Raw genomic sequence first — 19085 nt, 5'->3', positions numbered from 1 at the left:
CCTTGCCCTAAAGTTTGGCACGTTACTTCTGGGACACCCTGTATATACATATATTGCTTTTCATATCAATTCAAGTCAACATAACAGTTATTGATGAAAACTGTCATGGAAAAATTCACTATGAAGGAAATATTCTACAACTAAGTGATACACACCAATCGATTTCTTTTTTCATCGAGTCTCAAATTTGAAAATAATTTTTTTGCAATTTCTATGCAAAATTAAAAAAAATAACAATTATTTTTCATTTTTATATTATAAATCCAAAATAACAATTATTTTTGATTTTTATATCATATGTCTTAGATAGCAGTTAATGAAGACTTTAAATTTATTATAATTTATAAAAGTCATAAAAATCAGCCAGTGACTTTTACTTTTAAAAGTCATCAATATAAATCAGCCACCGACTTTTATTTTTTAAATCATTCGTTTAAAAGTCATTAACATTTTTCGCAGTTTAGAAGGTGTTGGGAAACAAATGTTTACTACCACTTATACAAATGACTTATAGGTATGATTTAAAAAATAAAGGTCAGTGACTGATTTTTATTTATGACTTTTACAAATAAAAGTCTTCGATAACTGTTGTCTAAGACATACAATTTAAAAATCAAACATAACTGTTATTTGCAGATTATTTAGATAAAAATCAAAAAATTATTTTTATTTTGGATTTATAAAATAAAAGTCAGAAATAACGGTTATTTAAGGAGTAATTAAATAAAAGTAAAAAAATAATTGTAAAAGAGCGATTTCTTTAATAAAAGTTGTAACTGTAACGGTCCCTGATTAATGTGTCTATTACATGCGCCCCACGCTTTTCATAAATAAAAAGTTAAATAAAAGCCTGTAAAAAAAGTTCGGAACTGTGCTGTTCGTAGAAACAAAAAGGTAAGGAAAATTAAATCGTTTTGCATGCCTCAGTATGTTGTACTATTTAAAAATTAGTCATATCGGCCAAAACGGGCAGATGCTACATGTTGGCTAAGGCGCTGGAAAGGAAGGCACGCCATCTCACGGTATATCTTTTAAGAGTATTTACGGTGATCGTCTTAAGTGAAACTTTTACATCTCTTGCTTGCCTTACACCAATCAGGTAAACGGTTTTGGTAACGTATTTATTATTTTTTTTTATTATTTTTTATTTAAACTGCTCCTTGAGTGACTTGACTGTTGTTTGTTTGTAGTAGTTCACAAATATACATTTATACTAACACAAGCAAACATTTATTTGATAGGCTATCCCCTTTTGATTGCGAAATAAAAACACATTGAGGTTCTTTACGCTTGCCTGGTTATCAGCTTATGTGGTTATGTGGTATTATTTCTTCAGTTTGCAACAATAAAATACACTACAGAATAATATTTTTTAACCAGATAAACTGATAACCAAGCAACAACGCAATTTTAAAGATACGTTACTATCACTATAGATTCTATAGTATATAACGTCGTTTAAAGCACAAACCCGCGTATCGTCCTTCTGCAAAACTGCGTAACTGACATTTGCTGTCATAAATTTGCTTACACAAACCCTTGGCTCAATCCTTATCCATTCGTCCTGAAATATACTAGCCAGAAATGCGATTACTTAATTAAAAAGAGAACCATTTTAAAATATAAGTTTTTTACTCTCTAGAAAATAATTTATACAACCTTACTACATTATCTTGATACGCGGTTTTACATTTTGTTGATACGCGGTTTTGTACTTCAAACCAGGGGTTTTTAAACTTTTAAGATGATGAAACCCTTACAAATCACCTTTCACTTCATGGAACCCCATATCAAATTACTAAAAATCGAAGGCAGTGCAATTTTAATATGAATAAAAACTTTTACTAGAAATAGTATACATACTTTATATTTTAATGTGAAGAATGAAATTGTTTCACTGTTAACTATTGTATAAAATAGTAGTTCGATATAATGTCTGAATGTCCAAACCAATATTACTACTACTATCCGAAAAATAATCTAAGATTTTAGGTGATTTACCAATTGCCTAGTTATGACATTTCACATTTCATTTGGCAATTCATCGCGTTCCTTTAGAAAGTTTTATATAATTCTTTGGCTACAGCGGCCAACAACACATACCGGTTTACATACACACATCGCTAAATAGTGATAAATTCGGGCAAATCTTTGCAGCAGAGAGCGAATGAGTCAGTTCATATTCATTCGTATATAACGAATGAAAACAATATAATTACCTTTGAAGTTAATGAGAACGCAATCAAAATTAAAAAATACATTCTTCCGAAAGAAAACAATCGTCGCCAGGCAACGAAAAGAAATGGTTGTTATGAAATTCGTTCACAGATCGCAAATACAAATGAAATGAATTAATTTTATTCATTTGAAAACGAATTTTTCTGAACCTTGTAAAATTCTGAACAGAAAAAATATTTTATAAAGCATGTTCTCATTATCGTAATTTGCGGCTCATTCGTAATTCATAAACAAATAACGCTGAAATCAAGTAATTAGGCCATGTTATTTTGTCAATAAATGCGAATTTCGCGAAACTTCAACCAATTTCAAAAATTTGCTATCAAAATTTTAATTTTTTAATCCGATTTTTTAGAAAAGTTTTGGGCATACATTTTTATAGCCAAATAAATTTCAATATAATAAGGTGCAAGTTCGAAGTTGTGCATTTTCTTCGATATAAGAAAGGAGAATTTTAGAACTTACATATGTATTTTGTGTGGATGAAAATGCTTCCAACCAAAAAAATTCACAAAAATCAGCGCGAATTTTGAGGTAGTTCAAACGTTCACTTTTTGTATTGAAATTGAATGAGCTGTAAAAGTTCATGACCAAAAGTTTTCTTTCAGCCTGGCAGGGTTGAATGGGTTGAAAAACTTATTTCTGAAGTAGCGTTACTAGCTTGAAGTGTGGCCAGAATGCAGAAAAGTTTGTGAATCAGTGGAAAAGAATATTCATCACAGTTACCAAGAACTTTATTAATTCTCAAGCTACATAACCGATCTATCAGCTGGCAGCCAGTCCCCTCCACTACTTGTTTTTTGCATACGTCAAATAAAACAAATGGCAAAAAAAGTCCAAATGTATTTCAGAAAAAGCTAAATGACATTCAGAAAAACAAAACTTTATTTCAGAAAAGCTCAAATGATTTTCAGAAAATCACAAATGTTTTTCAGAAAAGAGCAAATGTGTTTCAGAAAAACACAAACGAATTTGAGAAAAGTGCAAATCTATTTCTGAAAAACGCAAATGTATTTCAGAAATACATTTCTATCTAGGAAAATTTTTGCAACGGCAAACCTCCGAGTGTATTTCTACTTAATTTTCACAAAAAGGCAAATGAGCACTGCTGAGTGAATCCGGGCTTTTAAAAAATGGACTAGCATGGGCAACGTTTTGCGATTAAAAGTTGGTCTGCGATAACGCACCAGTCGTGCTGGACAGTAATTGGTCACCCACGCTTTTGCACCTGGAGAATGATTGGGCTTAGGTAAAAAATGGGCGTGCCATCCACGGACGGATCGAGAGTGGTAGAAAGGCCATTGCAGTACATACATCAAATAATACAGCAATCGAAAGACTATATCTACTGCAGATTGTGCTCGTGCTATTGAGTACTCATCTATTTTTTCGCAGATGCTTTGGTATTGCCTGTTGGCATGTAATAGACATACATACATCTACATTCGTATTTATGTAATAAAACCGCGCCGTTACAGACGCTGCTTTATTATAACTGGTTTCATCAGTTGGTCGAAGGGGGAAATGATGGAAGGGTAGAGGCTTAATTTATTAATATTATATTCCTAGTTAAAAATATTTTTCTGAAATACATTTGCGTTTTCCTGAAATACATTTGCCCTTTTCTGAAATTCGTTTGTTTTTTTCTGAGAATCATTTGAGCTTTTTTGAAATAAAATTGTGTTTTTCTGAATTTCATTTGGCTTTTTCTGAAATAAAATTGGCCTTTTCTGAAATTCATATGTACTTCTGTGAAATATATTTGCCCTTTTGTGAAATGCATTTGATCTATTCTGAAATGCATTTGTGTTTTCCTGAAATACTGTTGAAAAGCTGTATTTCATAATTTTTCTCTCTTTACTTGTAAAATAAACATTTCTAAAATATTCAACAATTTTTATGAGCTCGAGGCCGTTTTCAGTGAAAACTTATTGTGGAAAAGCAACAATAATTTGAAAAAATGGTAGAAGTGATAGCTATTTCGGAAATCACCACATTTCGTCATCAGACTTCTTTTAGTAGGATTCGAACCGACGATCACCACTGACTCAGCCAGTTGCCTACGCACTGTGCTAAGTTTGTCTTGTTAATTCTTGTTGCTTATTTCCATTATTTCACTTTGCTAGCCAACTACAATCAAGCGCAGCTATTCCGCTGCAATTCACTTGATCATGTGGTTGTTGGTTTTTGTTAATATTTCTATTATTAGAATGTTTAACTTTTTAAGTGTGCTCGTCCTTAAGTTATTTGGTTTTGTTATTTTTTATGGCCTTATAACAATTATATTCAACAACTTTTATGAGCTTGAGGCCGTTTTTAGTGATAACTTATTGTGGAAAATCAACAATAATTTGAAAAATGTTAGAAGTGATAGCTATTTCGGAAATCACCACATTTCCTCATCAGACTTCTTTTAGTGGATTCGAACCGACGTTCACCACGGACTCAGCCAGTTGCCTACGCACTGTGGTAAGTTTGCCTTGTTAATTCTTGTTGCTTATTTCCACTATTTCACTTTGCTAGCCAACTACAATCAAGCGCAGCTATTCCGCTGCAATTCACTTCATCATGTGGTTGTTGGTTTTGTTGGTTTTTGCTAATATTTCTATTATTAGAATGTTTAACTTTTTAGGTGTGCTCGTCCTTAAGTTATTTGTTTTTGTTATTTTTATGGCCTTTATAACAATTATATTCAACAATTTTTATGAGCTCGAGGCCGTTTTCAGTGAAAACTTATTGTGGAAAAGCAACAAGTTTTAGTTGGCTTAGCAAAGTGAAATAGTGGAAAATAAGCAACAAGAATTAACAAGACAAACTTAGCACAGTGCGTAGGCAACTGGCTGAGTCAGTGGTGATCGTCGGTTCGAATCCTACTGAACGAAGTCTGATGAGGAAATGTGGTGATTTCCGAAATAGCTATTACTTCTACCATTTTTTCAAATTATTGTTGCTTTTCCACAATAAGTTTTCACTGAAAACGGCCTCGAGCTCATAAAAATTGTTGAATATAATTGTTATAAAGGCCATAAAAATAACAAAAACATTTCTAAAATAAATTTATTTTTTTGGTTATCTTTCGTTTCTTGTATTTTTCTAGTGCCTTTTCCTGCCTATTTCGCTATTTTATTTTGCCTTTTCTGTCCAATTTTGTTATTTTATTTTGCCTTTTTTATAGGTTTTTAGGTCCTAAAAATCCGTTCCCTGTTCATCAGTAAGAATAACTTAAAAATATAAGAAAACGAATGCGAAAAATACGCTCGATACTAAAATGCTTCTGTCGGAGCTAAGTACCGAGATTTACAGAATTATATGTCCTCAAACTTCTGTGCCCTCGGAAGATCTATAAAAGGAATATGGAACTGAACAACAATACTCTCTACTCAGCTTCGACGAGAACGCATGGGTCTTTAGCACACGTTATCGTATTCGTTTTTTTATATTTTTAAGTTATTTATTTTATTTAAATTGAGAAAGCATCAAAATTTAGAAACTGAAAATTCTACACAATTCGCAAATGAGAGCTAATCTGAAAAAAACGGATGGCATATCCGGACTCGCCGATCTAAGTATGCACTAGAAATATGAATGCCGGTTATTATGGTATTCGATGCATAAATATATCATGAAAATGAACCTAAGATAAATGTAACTAGCCTTTTTCCTCATATAAATGCCTAATTATGATTAAGTTCTGTTGTTACTTTCATTATTATCAGAAAAACAAGCCAAATAATTTTGACCGGTTTCACTATGCAAATACTCCTCAGTGCGTTGGCGAAAAATTTACATATGTAATTTCTTATCCATTATAATTTATAAATAATCTTGTGGAAACCTAAAAAAAATATTATAACTGAAGATTAATAAAAAAGCCTTTTCCAGAAAACTTTTTTTTTAATTTCTCGTTAGAGGTAATTTCTTTAACCAAAATTTTACTTTCGCGGCCTTTAAATCCTTTTTGATTTTCAAATAAAAAACAAGGATTTATTTTTTCGATATGGAACAGTCCTGGGGGTGAGAGCAGGGTTGTTGCGAATATTCGCATTCGTAATCGCGGAGCTTCCGCATTAATTTTAACATTCGCATTCGCAAAAATTAATGCGGATCTTTTACGAAAGCGAATATTGAAGCGACCGAAAATTACAGTTATTTTTTACGAGTTAAACTTGGCCAAATATTTTTTATTCCGAAATAAAAGTACTTTCCGGATAATAAACAAGCCGCTTATCCAAATTAAACAACTTTGGTATCCAATAAAAGAGGACTTAAATAGCTTTAAAACTGAAATGTCTAAAAGCGGAAAGCCACACATTGAAAAATATTTCAATAAAAAATGTTAATTAATAACCATAGAACAAACATTGGGTCAGGTATGTATTTACATGAATTTCTTTAGTATTAAGTTATAAAAAAATATAAATAGAGGTGGTAACCTTGATTCGTTATTTCTGTTTAAAAGCTATTTCAGTCCTCTTTCATATGATAACAAATTTGTTTTATTTGAATAAGCGGTTTCTTTATCATCCGGATAGGACGTTTATTTCGGAATAAAAAATATTAGGCCAAATTTAACTCGAAAAAAATACTGTTATTTTCGGTCCCTGAAATATTGTGCAAGTGCACAGACGTATATCTAACCAGTCACAGAATAAAGCATTAAAAATGAGTTACAAAAACCAAAATCGAAAATCGCTGATGACGTTCCGAATTCCGAAACAACCAAAGGAATGAAAATGAAGAGTTCTTTCGAAAAAAAAACCGGTGTTTTAACAACGATTGTGCCATGATGCTAGAATGTGAAGATGAAAGTCAGGAGGATACATCCGACATCTGCAGCCCCGATGAAATTCTCAAAAAGTATTGCACCGAAATAAAAATAAATAAACATAACTGACAGTCCTCTCAACTGGTGCAGTGTCAATCGAAAAGAATTTACAATTTTGCCAAGTTTCAAGTTTTTCGAGTTTGTCGCCTCGAGCGACAAGTTTTTATTAAGTACAATGTTACAATTTTTAAATTCAAGTAGTAAAAAAACATTCTGTCTTATCTTGAGTTTAATCCCCGAACCGGTTCACTTTTCACTTTTGGTTTTCATGTACATATTCAGCCTTATCATGAGTTTCATTTTCCCCCAACCGATTCACTTCCCACTCTTGGCTTGCATGGTTTTACTATGGGCGGATGACAAATTTTCGGGTGAATTTTTTTCAGGTGAAACTCAGGATAAGACAGATTTACTATGGGCGGAACATAAATTTTCGGGTGAATTTTTTTTCGGGCAAAACTCAGGATAAGGCAGCTTATTAAAAATGATTAACCTTTCCATTTTTTATTTACCTAAATCACCTAATTTACCAACCGAAATTACTTCTTAAAAATACATGATATCCGCATTCGCATCCGCATCCGCGGATGTTAGCTTTTAAACATCCGGATCCGCATTCGCATCCGCGGATGTCTAAAATTCCACATTCGCAACATCCCTAGGTGAGAGCATTAAAATTCCGAAATTACTTTATTTTTTATTTTTACCACCCTAATGTCATCCAAATGTATACTCTTAACTTAACTATTACCTTAACTTAGGGTGGCAGGTTACGGTTGCCTCTCCATACAGTCCGGCAGAGAAGCCAGTTTAATCAAAAAACTATCGTAAATTTTAATCAAATAAAACACTTCTTTGAGGTAAAATTTTCGAGTGACGAAAATTGAACTAGAAACACAAAATTTATGATATAAATTTCGTGACGAAAATTATACTAGTTTTTTAACTGCCTTGGAAACGTACGGAAAATCTTTTTTATTCATATGAATCGTTGCAAAAGTTCTGTTTTTTATTTTGTGTTTCTAGCAGTAGACGGAATTTAGCAACGTTCCGAATAAATAAAAAAGATTCTCCATACGTTTCCAAGGCAGTTACAAAATGAGTATAATTTTCGTCACGAAATTTATATCATAAATTTTGTGTTTCTAGTTCAGCTTTCGCCACTCGAAAATTTGACCTCAAAGAGGTGTTTTATTTGATATCAATTATTTTGGGGTAGCACATCTAAAAGCGACAAAAGCGAAATGTTTTATTTTTCTCAAATAAATTTGCTAAAAATGTTATCTAAATCTAAATTATCTATTCAGATCGATGTGTCCATTGCAACATATACTTTTTCGAATACGGAATAAAGCGAAAAGAATGATCATATACTTTGTATTCGAAAAAATTAAAAAAAAAAATTATGAGAAATGATAAAAACTTATCAACTTGGTACCAACTTGGGATACAATTAACCACTGTATTCGTCTGATTTCCTCGTAGTTAAATTTTAGCTAAGATTTCTACCGGGTGCGCCCCACATGTGCTTTTTTAAGAAGTTTTACTTCTATTACGTGTACGGTGTTGCTTTTTCCTCAAGTAGTTTTACTCAGTCCCAATTTGTACATTTTATGTAAGTACTAGCGGCACATTGGGTGAACTAAATGAATTCATACATACATATTTATGTACAACTATAGGTAATATTGTATGCGTCTTAACAGTGTAGCATAGTTAAATACTGTGTACATACCTGCAACTAAAATGGGGAAAAATGTTGCAGTTTCGGCATGTGACTGGAACAAAACTCTAAAATATACACAAACTGTAGTTTCCAAGACATGTACGAAGAGATTAGCACAGCTGCATCCTTCAACTTGTCAACTCGCGGGAAATTCCCCGATTTGCAAGGAATTTCGGTTTAAGAGGCAACCGGGAATGGGTACTTTTTTCGCGGAACTGGGTATGTTATCTTTATATCTTAAAGTAACAAAATTATACGAATATGTTAATTTTTAACCATTTGACCCTTTTTGGAGCGAAATTTTTTATATTTGAATCGTGATATGTCCAGAACAAGAGTTTTCCCAGATATAAGCTATATACCAGAAGAAAGCTAAGGTTTTGGACTAGACTTGTGGAAACCTAGAATAAAATCGACTGACCAGTTTTTGAGAAAATGTCCGAAATCTCTATTTTCAGCAGCTCGATTTTTAGTTATCAGGCGATAACGTTGTGACATATTTATATTTTATAAACGCAAAAGACAGAGTTAGATATCTTGTTTTAAGACCCTTCTACTGATATCCACTTTAATGGTATGGAATGAGTAGTACGACCTCAGTGGTAGTTTAAAAAATCGCCTTTCTTCAAATTTCAGGCACCAGCCACGCCCCCATAGGCCTACGAATCGAAACATACTGGAACAAAACGTTCATAGTTCTTTTGGTACTTTAGTTCCTGAAGGTTTGAAAAAATTAAATGAAGGTACTTACAGAAGCTACATACATCGCAAAGCATCCCGTAGTAGAGACACGAACCAAAACACATTTAGCTCTATATCTTTCCAACTAGTAGCCGGAAATCAATATATAAGGTATCGTTTGAAAGGTATTGGCCTATAGAATAACACTAAATATGTTGGGTGTACCCACATACCCCCTTAAACCGGCAAAAGCAAAAAAAATGTTTTTTGTTTCACAACACTTTAGCCTAATTTGTAAGTATTCAGTTAATCGTTTATGAAGTTCGAATACATTTTCTGGACACACTCTGCAAGACGTTTCTAACGATACCTCAAACATGTCGATTGGACGCTTGGATAAAAACTTCCAAATCTCGTGTATATATATAAGCGAGTCATTTCAGCATGCTACTGTGGCTGCTTTCGTCACTCGCGCGCACTGCCGTACGCTGTGATAATAATAACACTATGCGACAGTCAAAATCGGGATGGGATGAAACCAACGGGAAATGTTATATCGGTCAAAAACAAGTTATAAGTGGCCCGGCGTTTCGAGAACCGATTTTGCTCAAACAAATTTAAAAAAATTAAAAATTACAATTCCTTTAATCTGTTCATATAACGTTTTTCTATATAATCAACAGTTTTGCCGGTAAAAATAAATGTATGAAGAAAAAAAATAATTTTTCCTAAAATATTAAATTTTTTTTATTTTTTAAATTCATAAAAAATCCAAAACGGAAAAAAGATAAGTCGTATTACTTTCACGCAAAGTTACATAGCCTTTAAGCAAAATGAGACATAGATCATGAAAATCGATGGACGCGTTTCGCTTTTATTCACAATTAAGTGAAGGTATCTCATTTTGACATAAAATCAATATATATACATATGTACATATGTATGTATATGTATGTATGCATGTTACGTATGTTTGCATGTTAATAGCACATCTCTAGAGGTCTTAATACATGCTAACTAATTAGTTATCATGCAGGTAATAGTTAACCTAAAATAAGTATAAAAACCGTGAGCATGAAGAATTTTTTATTATTGGCACTACAAGTGACTTATAATCGGTTTTTAGCTAGCTGAATGCAAACTGACTTTGTTTGCGACATCACGTAAAAGTAGTCGAGGCGTAGTCGCCCCTGGTGAACTTGTAAGTACATTTATAGTTATTTGAGTTCCCTACAGAGTATGTATACTAAGCATTCAGAGCGGTGACAACACACACACATATACATACTGCAGTGAAACACGCTTAAACAACCCCCCTTCGCTTAAGTTACCAACATTTTTGGGCACCGTAAATTTTTTTATGTAATCTGAAGAAAATCCCTCTCTTAAGTACCTCCCCGTTTATTTACTCAACCCGCCTAGGTATCTAAATGTTTTGTACTTTATTGACCATTTTACTTATAGTTTTCCCCTTTTAAAATTTCTTAACATATTTACAGTGTTCTACAAAATTTTATTTTCAGATATTTGTTAGGGAATAAGCTGTATTCTAATTAAAAAATCTTAAAAATTAATAAAAAAATATAAGTAGCAAACAATATTATTTCGAATTTGGTAAAAAACGAATGCACGACGACTCGACTTCTGCCCACTTGCACGTTCTGCGTAAGCCACCAGAAAATAAACACTTTCTACACATAACACATTTTCTGGGCGTTCTTTGGCAACTACACACTTCCGCAAATATTTCTGCATCGAAATATTGCATAAATGCTTGTGTTTTAATACAATTTGCAATAAAAAATAATTCATTTTAAATTATTTGCTATTGAAATGACAAATAATTTTTATTTCCAACGCAAAGAAGTAAACAAATGACGATTTCAAAACAGCAAGCGCCTTACAGGCTAACCTAATATTCACGCACGCCGCCAATTTATTGTCAAAAATTTCTCATGCACATGCAACTTGTATGAGATCAACCTAAATTGAACGGCGTGCGTATGAACTAACTCAATTTCCAATTTTTGTTCTGCGTGACATTTTGATTTGACGTTTCGCTCAATGAAATCAAATGCAAACGCATGCAAGTCAATTTCGGGTGACGCAAAAAAACAAATTCGACGGCATGCGTACCAAAACGCAAGCCGCGAATATTAGGTTAGCCTGTTACAATGTTGGGCGCTTCGATTCATGAAGCTTTTATGATTAGGTGAAAACATGATGATGAATCGTACTGCACAGAGCTTCATTGAAATACTTGTGTTCGGCATAAAAGCTTCATACTTAAGTATGCTGAAACAATGCTGCTATGATTAGGCGCTTGATGTGCGGAGTGCCTTTAAGAATTGAATTCTTGTAAAAATGACAAAACATTGCTTTATATATTTTCCTTCATAAAGTTTTCTTTATGTGTTGATGTGTTTACTTAATGCTACGATCTTGGTTTTAAACTGTATACGTATACCTCATTCAATGTTCATGTTTTATTCAAGGATTTATTGTAAGCTGAGAAGAAGATATAACTACAATAATTAAGTACCCAACTCGCCTAAGTGCCTCAAAAACCTGACATTTTTCCTTAGGTACTTAAGCGGGTTTTACTGTATATGTTTATCTGTACAAATGCACTAATCGCGTGCTTCAAATTAAACATTTGAAAGCATATTTACATGTCCGGCTGTAGCTGAGTGCACAAAGATGCTTGCCACAATTTGTTGATTTCCAGAGAGTCAGGGTTCCATTGCAGGCAACATGTAAATTAAATATACAGCCTTATTGCGAGAGTCGTGTCCAATGCAAGTCGTTTTTCGAGAGTCGAATCGTATCTAAAATTTTATGTCATTGCCTAAAATTTCGACTCGACTAGTGTATTAAAATGGGATTACTTGGCAGCACTGCATAGTTTTCGACGATCTTCTTCGTTTACTTATTTCAGCATGACAGTAGACAATGCCAATGTTGTCGACTCGTACAATTTAGCGTAATTTACGACTCACGCAATGAGGCTGATATATTTATTTTGGTTTTTATCATGAGTATTTACTTCACGGATGCTTTTTCAAAACGAACGCTTCGTTTTAATATGTGCGTAGTTTAATGTAATATTTACTACTATACAGTACTTTCATTGACGTTTATAGTAAGATCAACTACGTCTGCATTTGATTTTAAAATTTTTCCCGTCATTATAGAAAAGGGAATTACACTTTTTTCAAATGGAGACAGACCCGGTCTAAATAATAAGTGGAATCAAATAAAGTCATATCTTTAGCTAAAGCAAAGTTGTGAAAATTTTTGCAAAAAAATTCGTTTCGCCAAATTTCCTAGAGGGAGAACCATAAGAACAAGGATATTCTAGAAGACAAAGGTGAAAGGACTTTGCCGACATATACAAATAATGCACTGGAAAAGAATATTTAAAGATGTGTTACTAACAAATATCTTTATTAATATTATTCAAAATTTAAGATGATATCCCTACGGAACAATTTTCTTTTTTGTTTTTTTTTTTTAAGATATTTCTCAGTCAGTTAATTGAAAATATAATTTATCCATTTAAGAACATAATACGCAGTGCATTAGAATTGAATAAATTGTAAAGAATTATGACCTTATTCATAAAAAATAAAGTAGCTTTAAAAAGTTTTATAAAATGACATTTTCAAACAAATTTTCGATTAAGAAAGCATCTAAATTCTTTATTTTTGTGAATTTGGGTGTTGGAGGAACCTGATTATCAGGCAGGTTGTGCATTTTACTTCCGAGTGAATTTGAGTCAAGTTCGCTTTGAATTCAAATTGGCAGGGGTTGAAATTCACTCGAAAGTGAATTGTATTCGGAATATAAAAATACATATTATGATTCCTTTTTTCATTTTTATAGATAATTTATCACTCCTATGCTGTAATCCGTCATAGATTCGATTTTGCTACGAATCGTAAAATTGGTATGCTGAAAACCGCGTTGTCGTATCGTAATTTCGAAATTCGGAGGCCACCTTCGAAATTCGTAATGTTTGCGTGTATTCCTGAATCCGACGTAGCTATCATTTTTAGGTATTTGTCGGAAATTTTTTACGAAGAGAAACTAGTGTCGGAGGGAAAAAAATTGTTTTAAAATATCAATAAAATAAAATGTGTAAACGCAAAAATATGTAAGTTAAAGTGTAAATAGAAAAAATTGGATTAAAAATAAGTATTTCCAACATATCAGGCCGAAGACCACAACAAATCGGTCGCAATGCGAAAAAATGGTGGAATGCATGAGCGAATGGCCGAACATTGCTCGAGGCTTGGCAAAATGTTTTAAGTTATTGTCAATGTTTTTGAGAACGTGGATTGCGCCAACCCCACATCTAAATTTTTCCCCAACACCATGTTGGTAGCTTCCTTCAGCGAAAACCCTTAAAAATGCCATCATTTTACCGATGATGATTTTACACTTCGCCCAAGCTCTTCCTCCATAATTATGGGGCTTTCGCTCAAGGCGATTTTTAGGCAACTTTTGCGTTCAACTCACGCAGGGTTGCACGAAAAAAAAATTGTATGGCTAAAAATATCAAAATATAAAAAAATATAAAAATATTCGCCATAAAAAGGCGTTTGCATTGTTCAACTTTGCATTCTACTTTTGGTTGAACGGCCTTTCAACTAATCGCTTTCAAGAAAGTTGCTCGCCAGCCAACATTTAGCCATTCAACTTTTTTTTCGTGCAACCCTGCGTGAGTTGAATGCAAAAGTTGAACGCAAAATCACCTCGTGCGAAAGCCTTTTTATTAAAACGCGTCTTTGTTGATGAGGAAATTTTTCACAAGCTAAATGGATCAGAACTACTAGCAATGTCCTTAGTATATTTATGAAACTGTTAGCTGCATCATAGGGATGGAAAGTTTCGAAAAATAACACTATGCGACAGTCAAAATCGGGATGGGATGAAACCAACGGGAAATGTTATATCTGTCAAAAGCAAGTTATACGTGTCCCGGCGTTTTGCTGGGTCACGTCTAGGAATCGAGATATATATATAACTATCATATAGGGGAAATTGTCACCTTTGGTGGTCTTTTTTTGACATAACTCGAGAACCACTAGTCCGATTTTGCTCAAACAAATTTAAAAAAATTAAAAATTACAACTCCTTTAATCTGTTCATATAACGTTTTTCTATATAATCAACAGTTTTGCCGGTAAAAATAAATGTATGAAGAAAAAAAATATTTTTTGCCTAAAATATTAAATTTTTTTAAAACTGTTGATTAAGGAAAAATCTTTTCAAATGACGACTACATTTTTTTTCACTATTCACATGCGATTATATTTATTTTGATTTGTTTCTGCCAAAGCAGCTGATTAAGAACTTCGAATTTCACGCTTTTAGCTGGCAGTGCCGTTGATAGTAACGATCGGATTACAGCATACCAATTTTCGATTATTCGGAACGGAACTACGAATTCGTAACTACAAAGATTCGGATTACAGCATACAGGTGTATGTCTAAATGTATGCTTGTATGTTAAAATGTATACATTTGTATTCGACTTTAATATGCCTCGGTACATCTACATACATATATATGTGAGTATGTATGCACACACAAATAGCATTAAGGTAAGTCCAAATTTAAATTTGGACTATTTTTTTAACTTACCTTTTATAACAAACTGCTGGAAAAATAAGCAGATTTTGGTTTAAAGCAATTCCTTGGTTTGATTTATTTCTTATTATGGCCTACTTCTGTTATTTAGGCGGGAAATTCCAAAATATTTAAAAGCACAATATTTTTTAAATTTTCCCTTGTAAACAGTTTCTCTCAAAAACAGTTTGCACTTAAACAACTTTTTTTATCATTAGTTTTACTGTCACTATTTTCACTCGAATTACAAATTTATTACTGATGCTTTTGATACGGCAATCAGCAAAAATCTTTAGAATTAGACAATTAGGGTTTATCAGTAAAAAAAAAAAACACTTCACAAATACATATACATACACACATATGCATGTATATTAGAATAGGTATGTGCTTATTTCAATGCATTTTAATGTTATTCCCATGATTTTTTATTTGATTCCACTTTCGCAGGTTTTTAGGTAAGATAAATATTGTACGCAATGCAAGAGCAGCACATTTATTTATTTTGCCCGCCTTTCTCGCTTTTTAGTACCTTCACTGTTGACGCTGTTGCCTCGTCCGCGTGTCCAAAGGATGTGATTTTGTTTCCGTTGAACGGTGCTTTGCAAACCTTCGAGGATGAAAAACGTACCGGTGAGGCGACAAACTGTCGCGAGTGCAAATGCGGCTCAACAACTATGAGCGCGAACGCGATTACGAACGCGGGTGTCGCTAAACTGGACTTGTGAACGACGAAGTTTAATTTTAGCGGCGAAAGGATTTGAATTTGCACAAATTTACCGCCACCGTCACGGTCATCGCAACTACTGTTCCGTTCTGCGACGGTGTTAGTGTGTTCAAATGCTTCGTGTACGAATAACGGACACAGCTACCGTTATGGGCACGTGTACACATCTGCGAATATAGCTGTGAGGAAAGGTCCGAAAGAATATACATTTGTTGTACATGCTTACATGTGTGCACATACATAGTTTCATGTGAGTGTATGTGCAAGCGCGCGTATTTGTAGTTTTGAGTTTCGTGTTTTGGGCATTTGGTCAGTTGCGCGCACACTTGACCAAACTGGACCAAAACTAAGTTGAAAGGAAACCACACCACCGATTTCAGTGACAGCCAAAAGTATAATGATTAATAGGCGAGCGACGCGCAACGGAGTAGAGCGACAAAGATGGCAACGGAGCAGTCAACTGCAATCCGCAAGAAGAAGCCGGTGAAGAAGGAAAGCCGTTGACCGTATCGGACAATCCCGCGACGTTCTACACGGGCAGAATGTTGCTGTGGTGTCCTGAAAATCACACACACACACAGAAATATGTATGTACGCACGTATGAATGAATGCTTACAAACCGCCTCACGTACATACATATATGCATATGTATGTATACGCTGCGTGTATGTTATGCACATGCATGAATACCTTCTTTTAAACATTTATAGGCACATGTGATTGAGCGCGAGAAAGCTAAAGCAAACGTGAGCTCATTCCTTTATGCATATATGTGTGTACTTACATACGTACACACTTACGTACCTACCGATATTTGTATAAATGTATGAACATACGTATGTAGATACATAGATATTGGCAAAGTGGTGGTCATTGTCACAATTCTGACACTCGGCATCGTTGCTCACATCCTTCTTCCTTCTTAACGGCACCAATTCTAGATTCAACGACGGTTGCGAGGACAAAGAAGACGACGTCGATGACTGCGACTTTGACTTCGACAGCGACTGAGACTACAACGATGTCGGACACCGTACGTGTACATGCATATATGCTTACATATGAGTTTACGTACATATACTCATATGTACGTAGACATATGTATGTGCATCAGGCCTATCACTTGGTTAGGCAAGCATATTTAGTTGGTTGGTAGGTTGAATAGATGGATGGATGGATATCTGTATGGATATATTGGACATCAATGCGTGCAAGCGCTTATTTACAATAGATATTTCATACAAACTTACATACGAATGTAAATACATATGTACATATGGTATATGTACATATGTATATTTAAATCTAAATACATATGTAAGTAGGTATGCATGTATGTACATTTATCTCCATATGCAAACATATCTACATATACATACATATGTACATTTCTATTCTCGTCTGCCTGCTTTCTCGGAATGTTTACCTCGACCCAAGTCGAGACATGTGATGTTCGCGTAGTACGATGAAATTAAAATCTTAGTATGATGCGATGTGCGAATGCGTTTCGGCGTTGGACTCATTTTTGGCCAGTCCGAAGAAATGCAATACCGGTTATAGTGGCAGGAATGAGCTGCGTAAAGAAACCTTATATAGTACATACATATGTATATATGAACGCAACAACACCGAGTCTGATGAAATATTCTTAAAGCCGAAGACATTTTCACTTATATGTAGTCTAAAGCTGAGATCACACGATTGCCGCAAATGCACCAATCTGGAACAATTTTTATTGTGCTGTATTGGAGCCAATAAAAAAATTTTCCCAATCAAATTCTGTACCGTCACACGGTTGCCCCTTTTTTATACAATTTTGATTGCCGCAAGTTGGTGAAAAGAAATATAGTGACAATAATTGCCCCAAACTTATCACACGATTGTTCTAACATGCGGCAATCGTGACAATAAGATGTTTCGCTGACTTCTAAATTCTGCTTTGTTCTTTGTTGTGTAAAAATTACGTATTCTTAAAAAGAAAAAAAGAAAATTGCATCTAATTTGTATATTGTGGGCTCATTTTATGCATGTTCGTTGTTGTTTGAAAGCAAAGAAGCAAAAAACATGAGTCCAATGAAAACTGACGCATTTATTTAGAAGTTTGAGTGTAAAGTTTTTTTAATTTTCGACGATAACTGCAGCTTGCTATGTGCAGTTCAAGTTGCAAGAGTTTTCTTTTTAATTTTTTACGAAGAGTTTTTTTTTTATTAATTACAAGTAAAATCGGTACAAAATAATTATGTATGTTTAAATTAAAGTTGTGAGTTTATATAATTTATGTTTGGAATGGAATTTTATAATTATACTAGTAAGCCCGGGCAAACGTTGTCCTGCTATACACCGATACATAGGGAGGTTACATGCATCGTAGATATTATGGATCTTCACATCGAAGCTTGGTAAGATAGTGATACGCATACAAAATACATGAGAAAAAATTACAAAACATCGAGTTACCGAATACCGAGCTCGATATGAAGACCCATATTGTATCTTACGTTTCATTTGCTATCGAAATTTACAAAAGATTGTTATTGTTGTTCACTACGTGTACCAACCAAACACACCCACAAAATTTCATTGAAATCGGTGAAGCGGTTCGGAGATTAGCGTAAACGGGCTCAGTGACACGGGCTTTTTATATATTAAGATGTACAGCTCGCAGCAAAAGATAGCACCTCAAAATTTTTATCAGTCTTGACTTTTTTCTTCTGTTTCTTTCAAACTTTATACAAAAATTATAAACATTTCTTAAACTTTTGATCACAATTCAATGGTTTTTAATTTGGATTTTTTAGAAAAAAATGTTGCTAAGCAGTTTACAAAGTAATTTACATAGAAAAAAGTGCATAACACCGTCAGCTAAAAAAATGATAAAAAATCAAAACAATTTTTTAGCAACTTCAACAACAGATAAACTTATATAGTCATATGTGGGCGGTATCACGCTCATTTTCCAAAATTCTAAATAATGTTACTTACTTTCAGGGGATTGTTATTAGTATAAATTTTGAGTAAATTAGCGTCCTTAAATTTCGAAATATAGAGGTTTCAAGCATTGCTAAAATTTACCGTTAAATGAAAAGTGACCGTTATTTAGTCCGATTTCAATAATTTTTTTTTTGCTTTTATGTGGCAGGCACAATAACCATACCGAGTTTGGTACAAATTGGTACGACAGTTACCGAGATACAAATATCTGATCATAAGTGGGCGGTGCCACGCCCATTTTCCAATTTTTTTGTCATAACTG

The 19085-nt window shown here is 33.6% G+C and overlaps 1 protein-coding gene across 1 annotated transcript in view; it reads right to left on the bottom strand.

Moving 5' to 3' along the window:
* LOC118749450 (protein distal antenna) overlaps nt 1–16205 on the bottom strand; it is a 284127-nt gene extending 267922 nt beyond the window's left edge. Inside the window, exons 1-2 of the mRNA XM_036484254.1 lie at nt 16058–16205; nt 15120–15998 (exon numbers count right to left, since the gene is read on the bottom strand). The gene's annotated coding sequence lies outside the window, so the exon portion shown is untranslated. The remainder of the gene's footprint in view (nt 1–15119; nt 15999–16057) is intronic.
* Nucleotides 16206–19085: the final 2880 nt, after the last annotated feature.

Source organism: Rhagoletis pomonella, unplaced genomic scaffold (genome assembly GCF_013731165.1).
Source record: "Rhagoletis pomonella isolate Grant_MI unplaced genomic scaffold, Rhpom_1.0 Rhpom_scaffold_00001, whole genome shotgun sequence".
In the NCBI taxonomy this organism is placed as follows: domain Eukaryota; kingdom Metazoa; phylum Arthropoda; class Insecta; order Diptera; family Tephritidae; genus Rhagoletis; species Rhagoletis pomonella.
The sequence above is the reverse complement of the archived record's forward strand: the minus strand, read 5'-3'. Positions and strand labels throughout refer to the sequence as shown.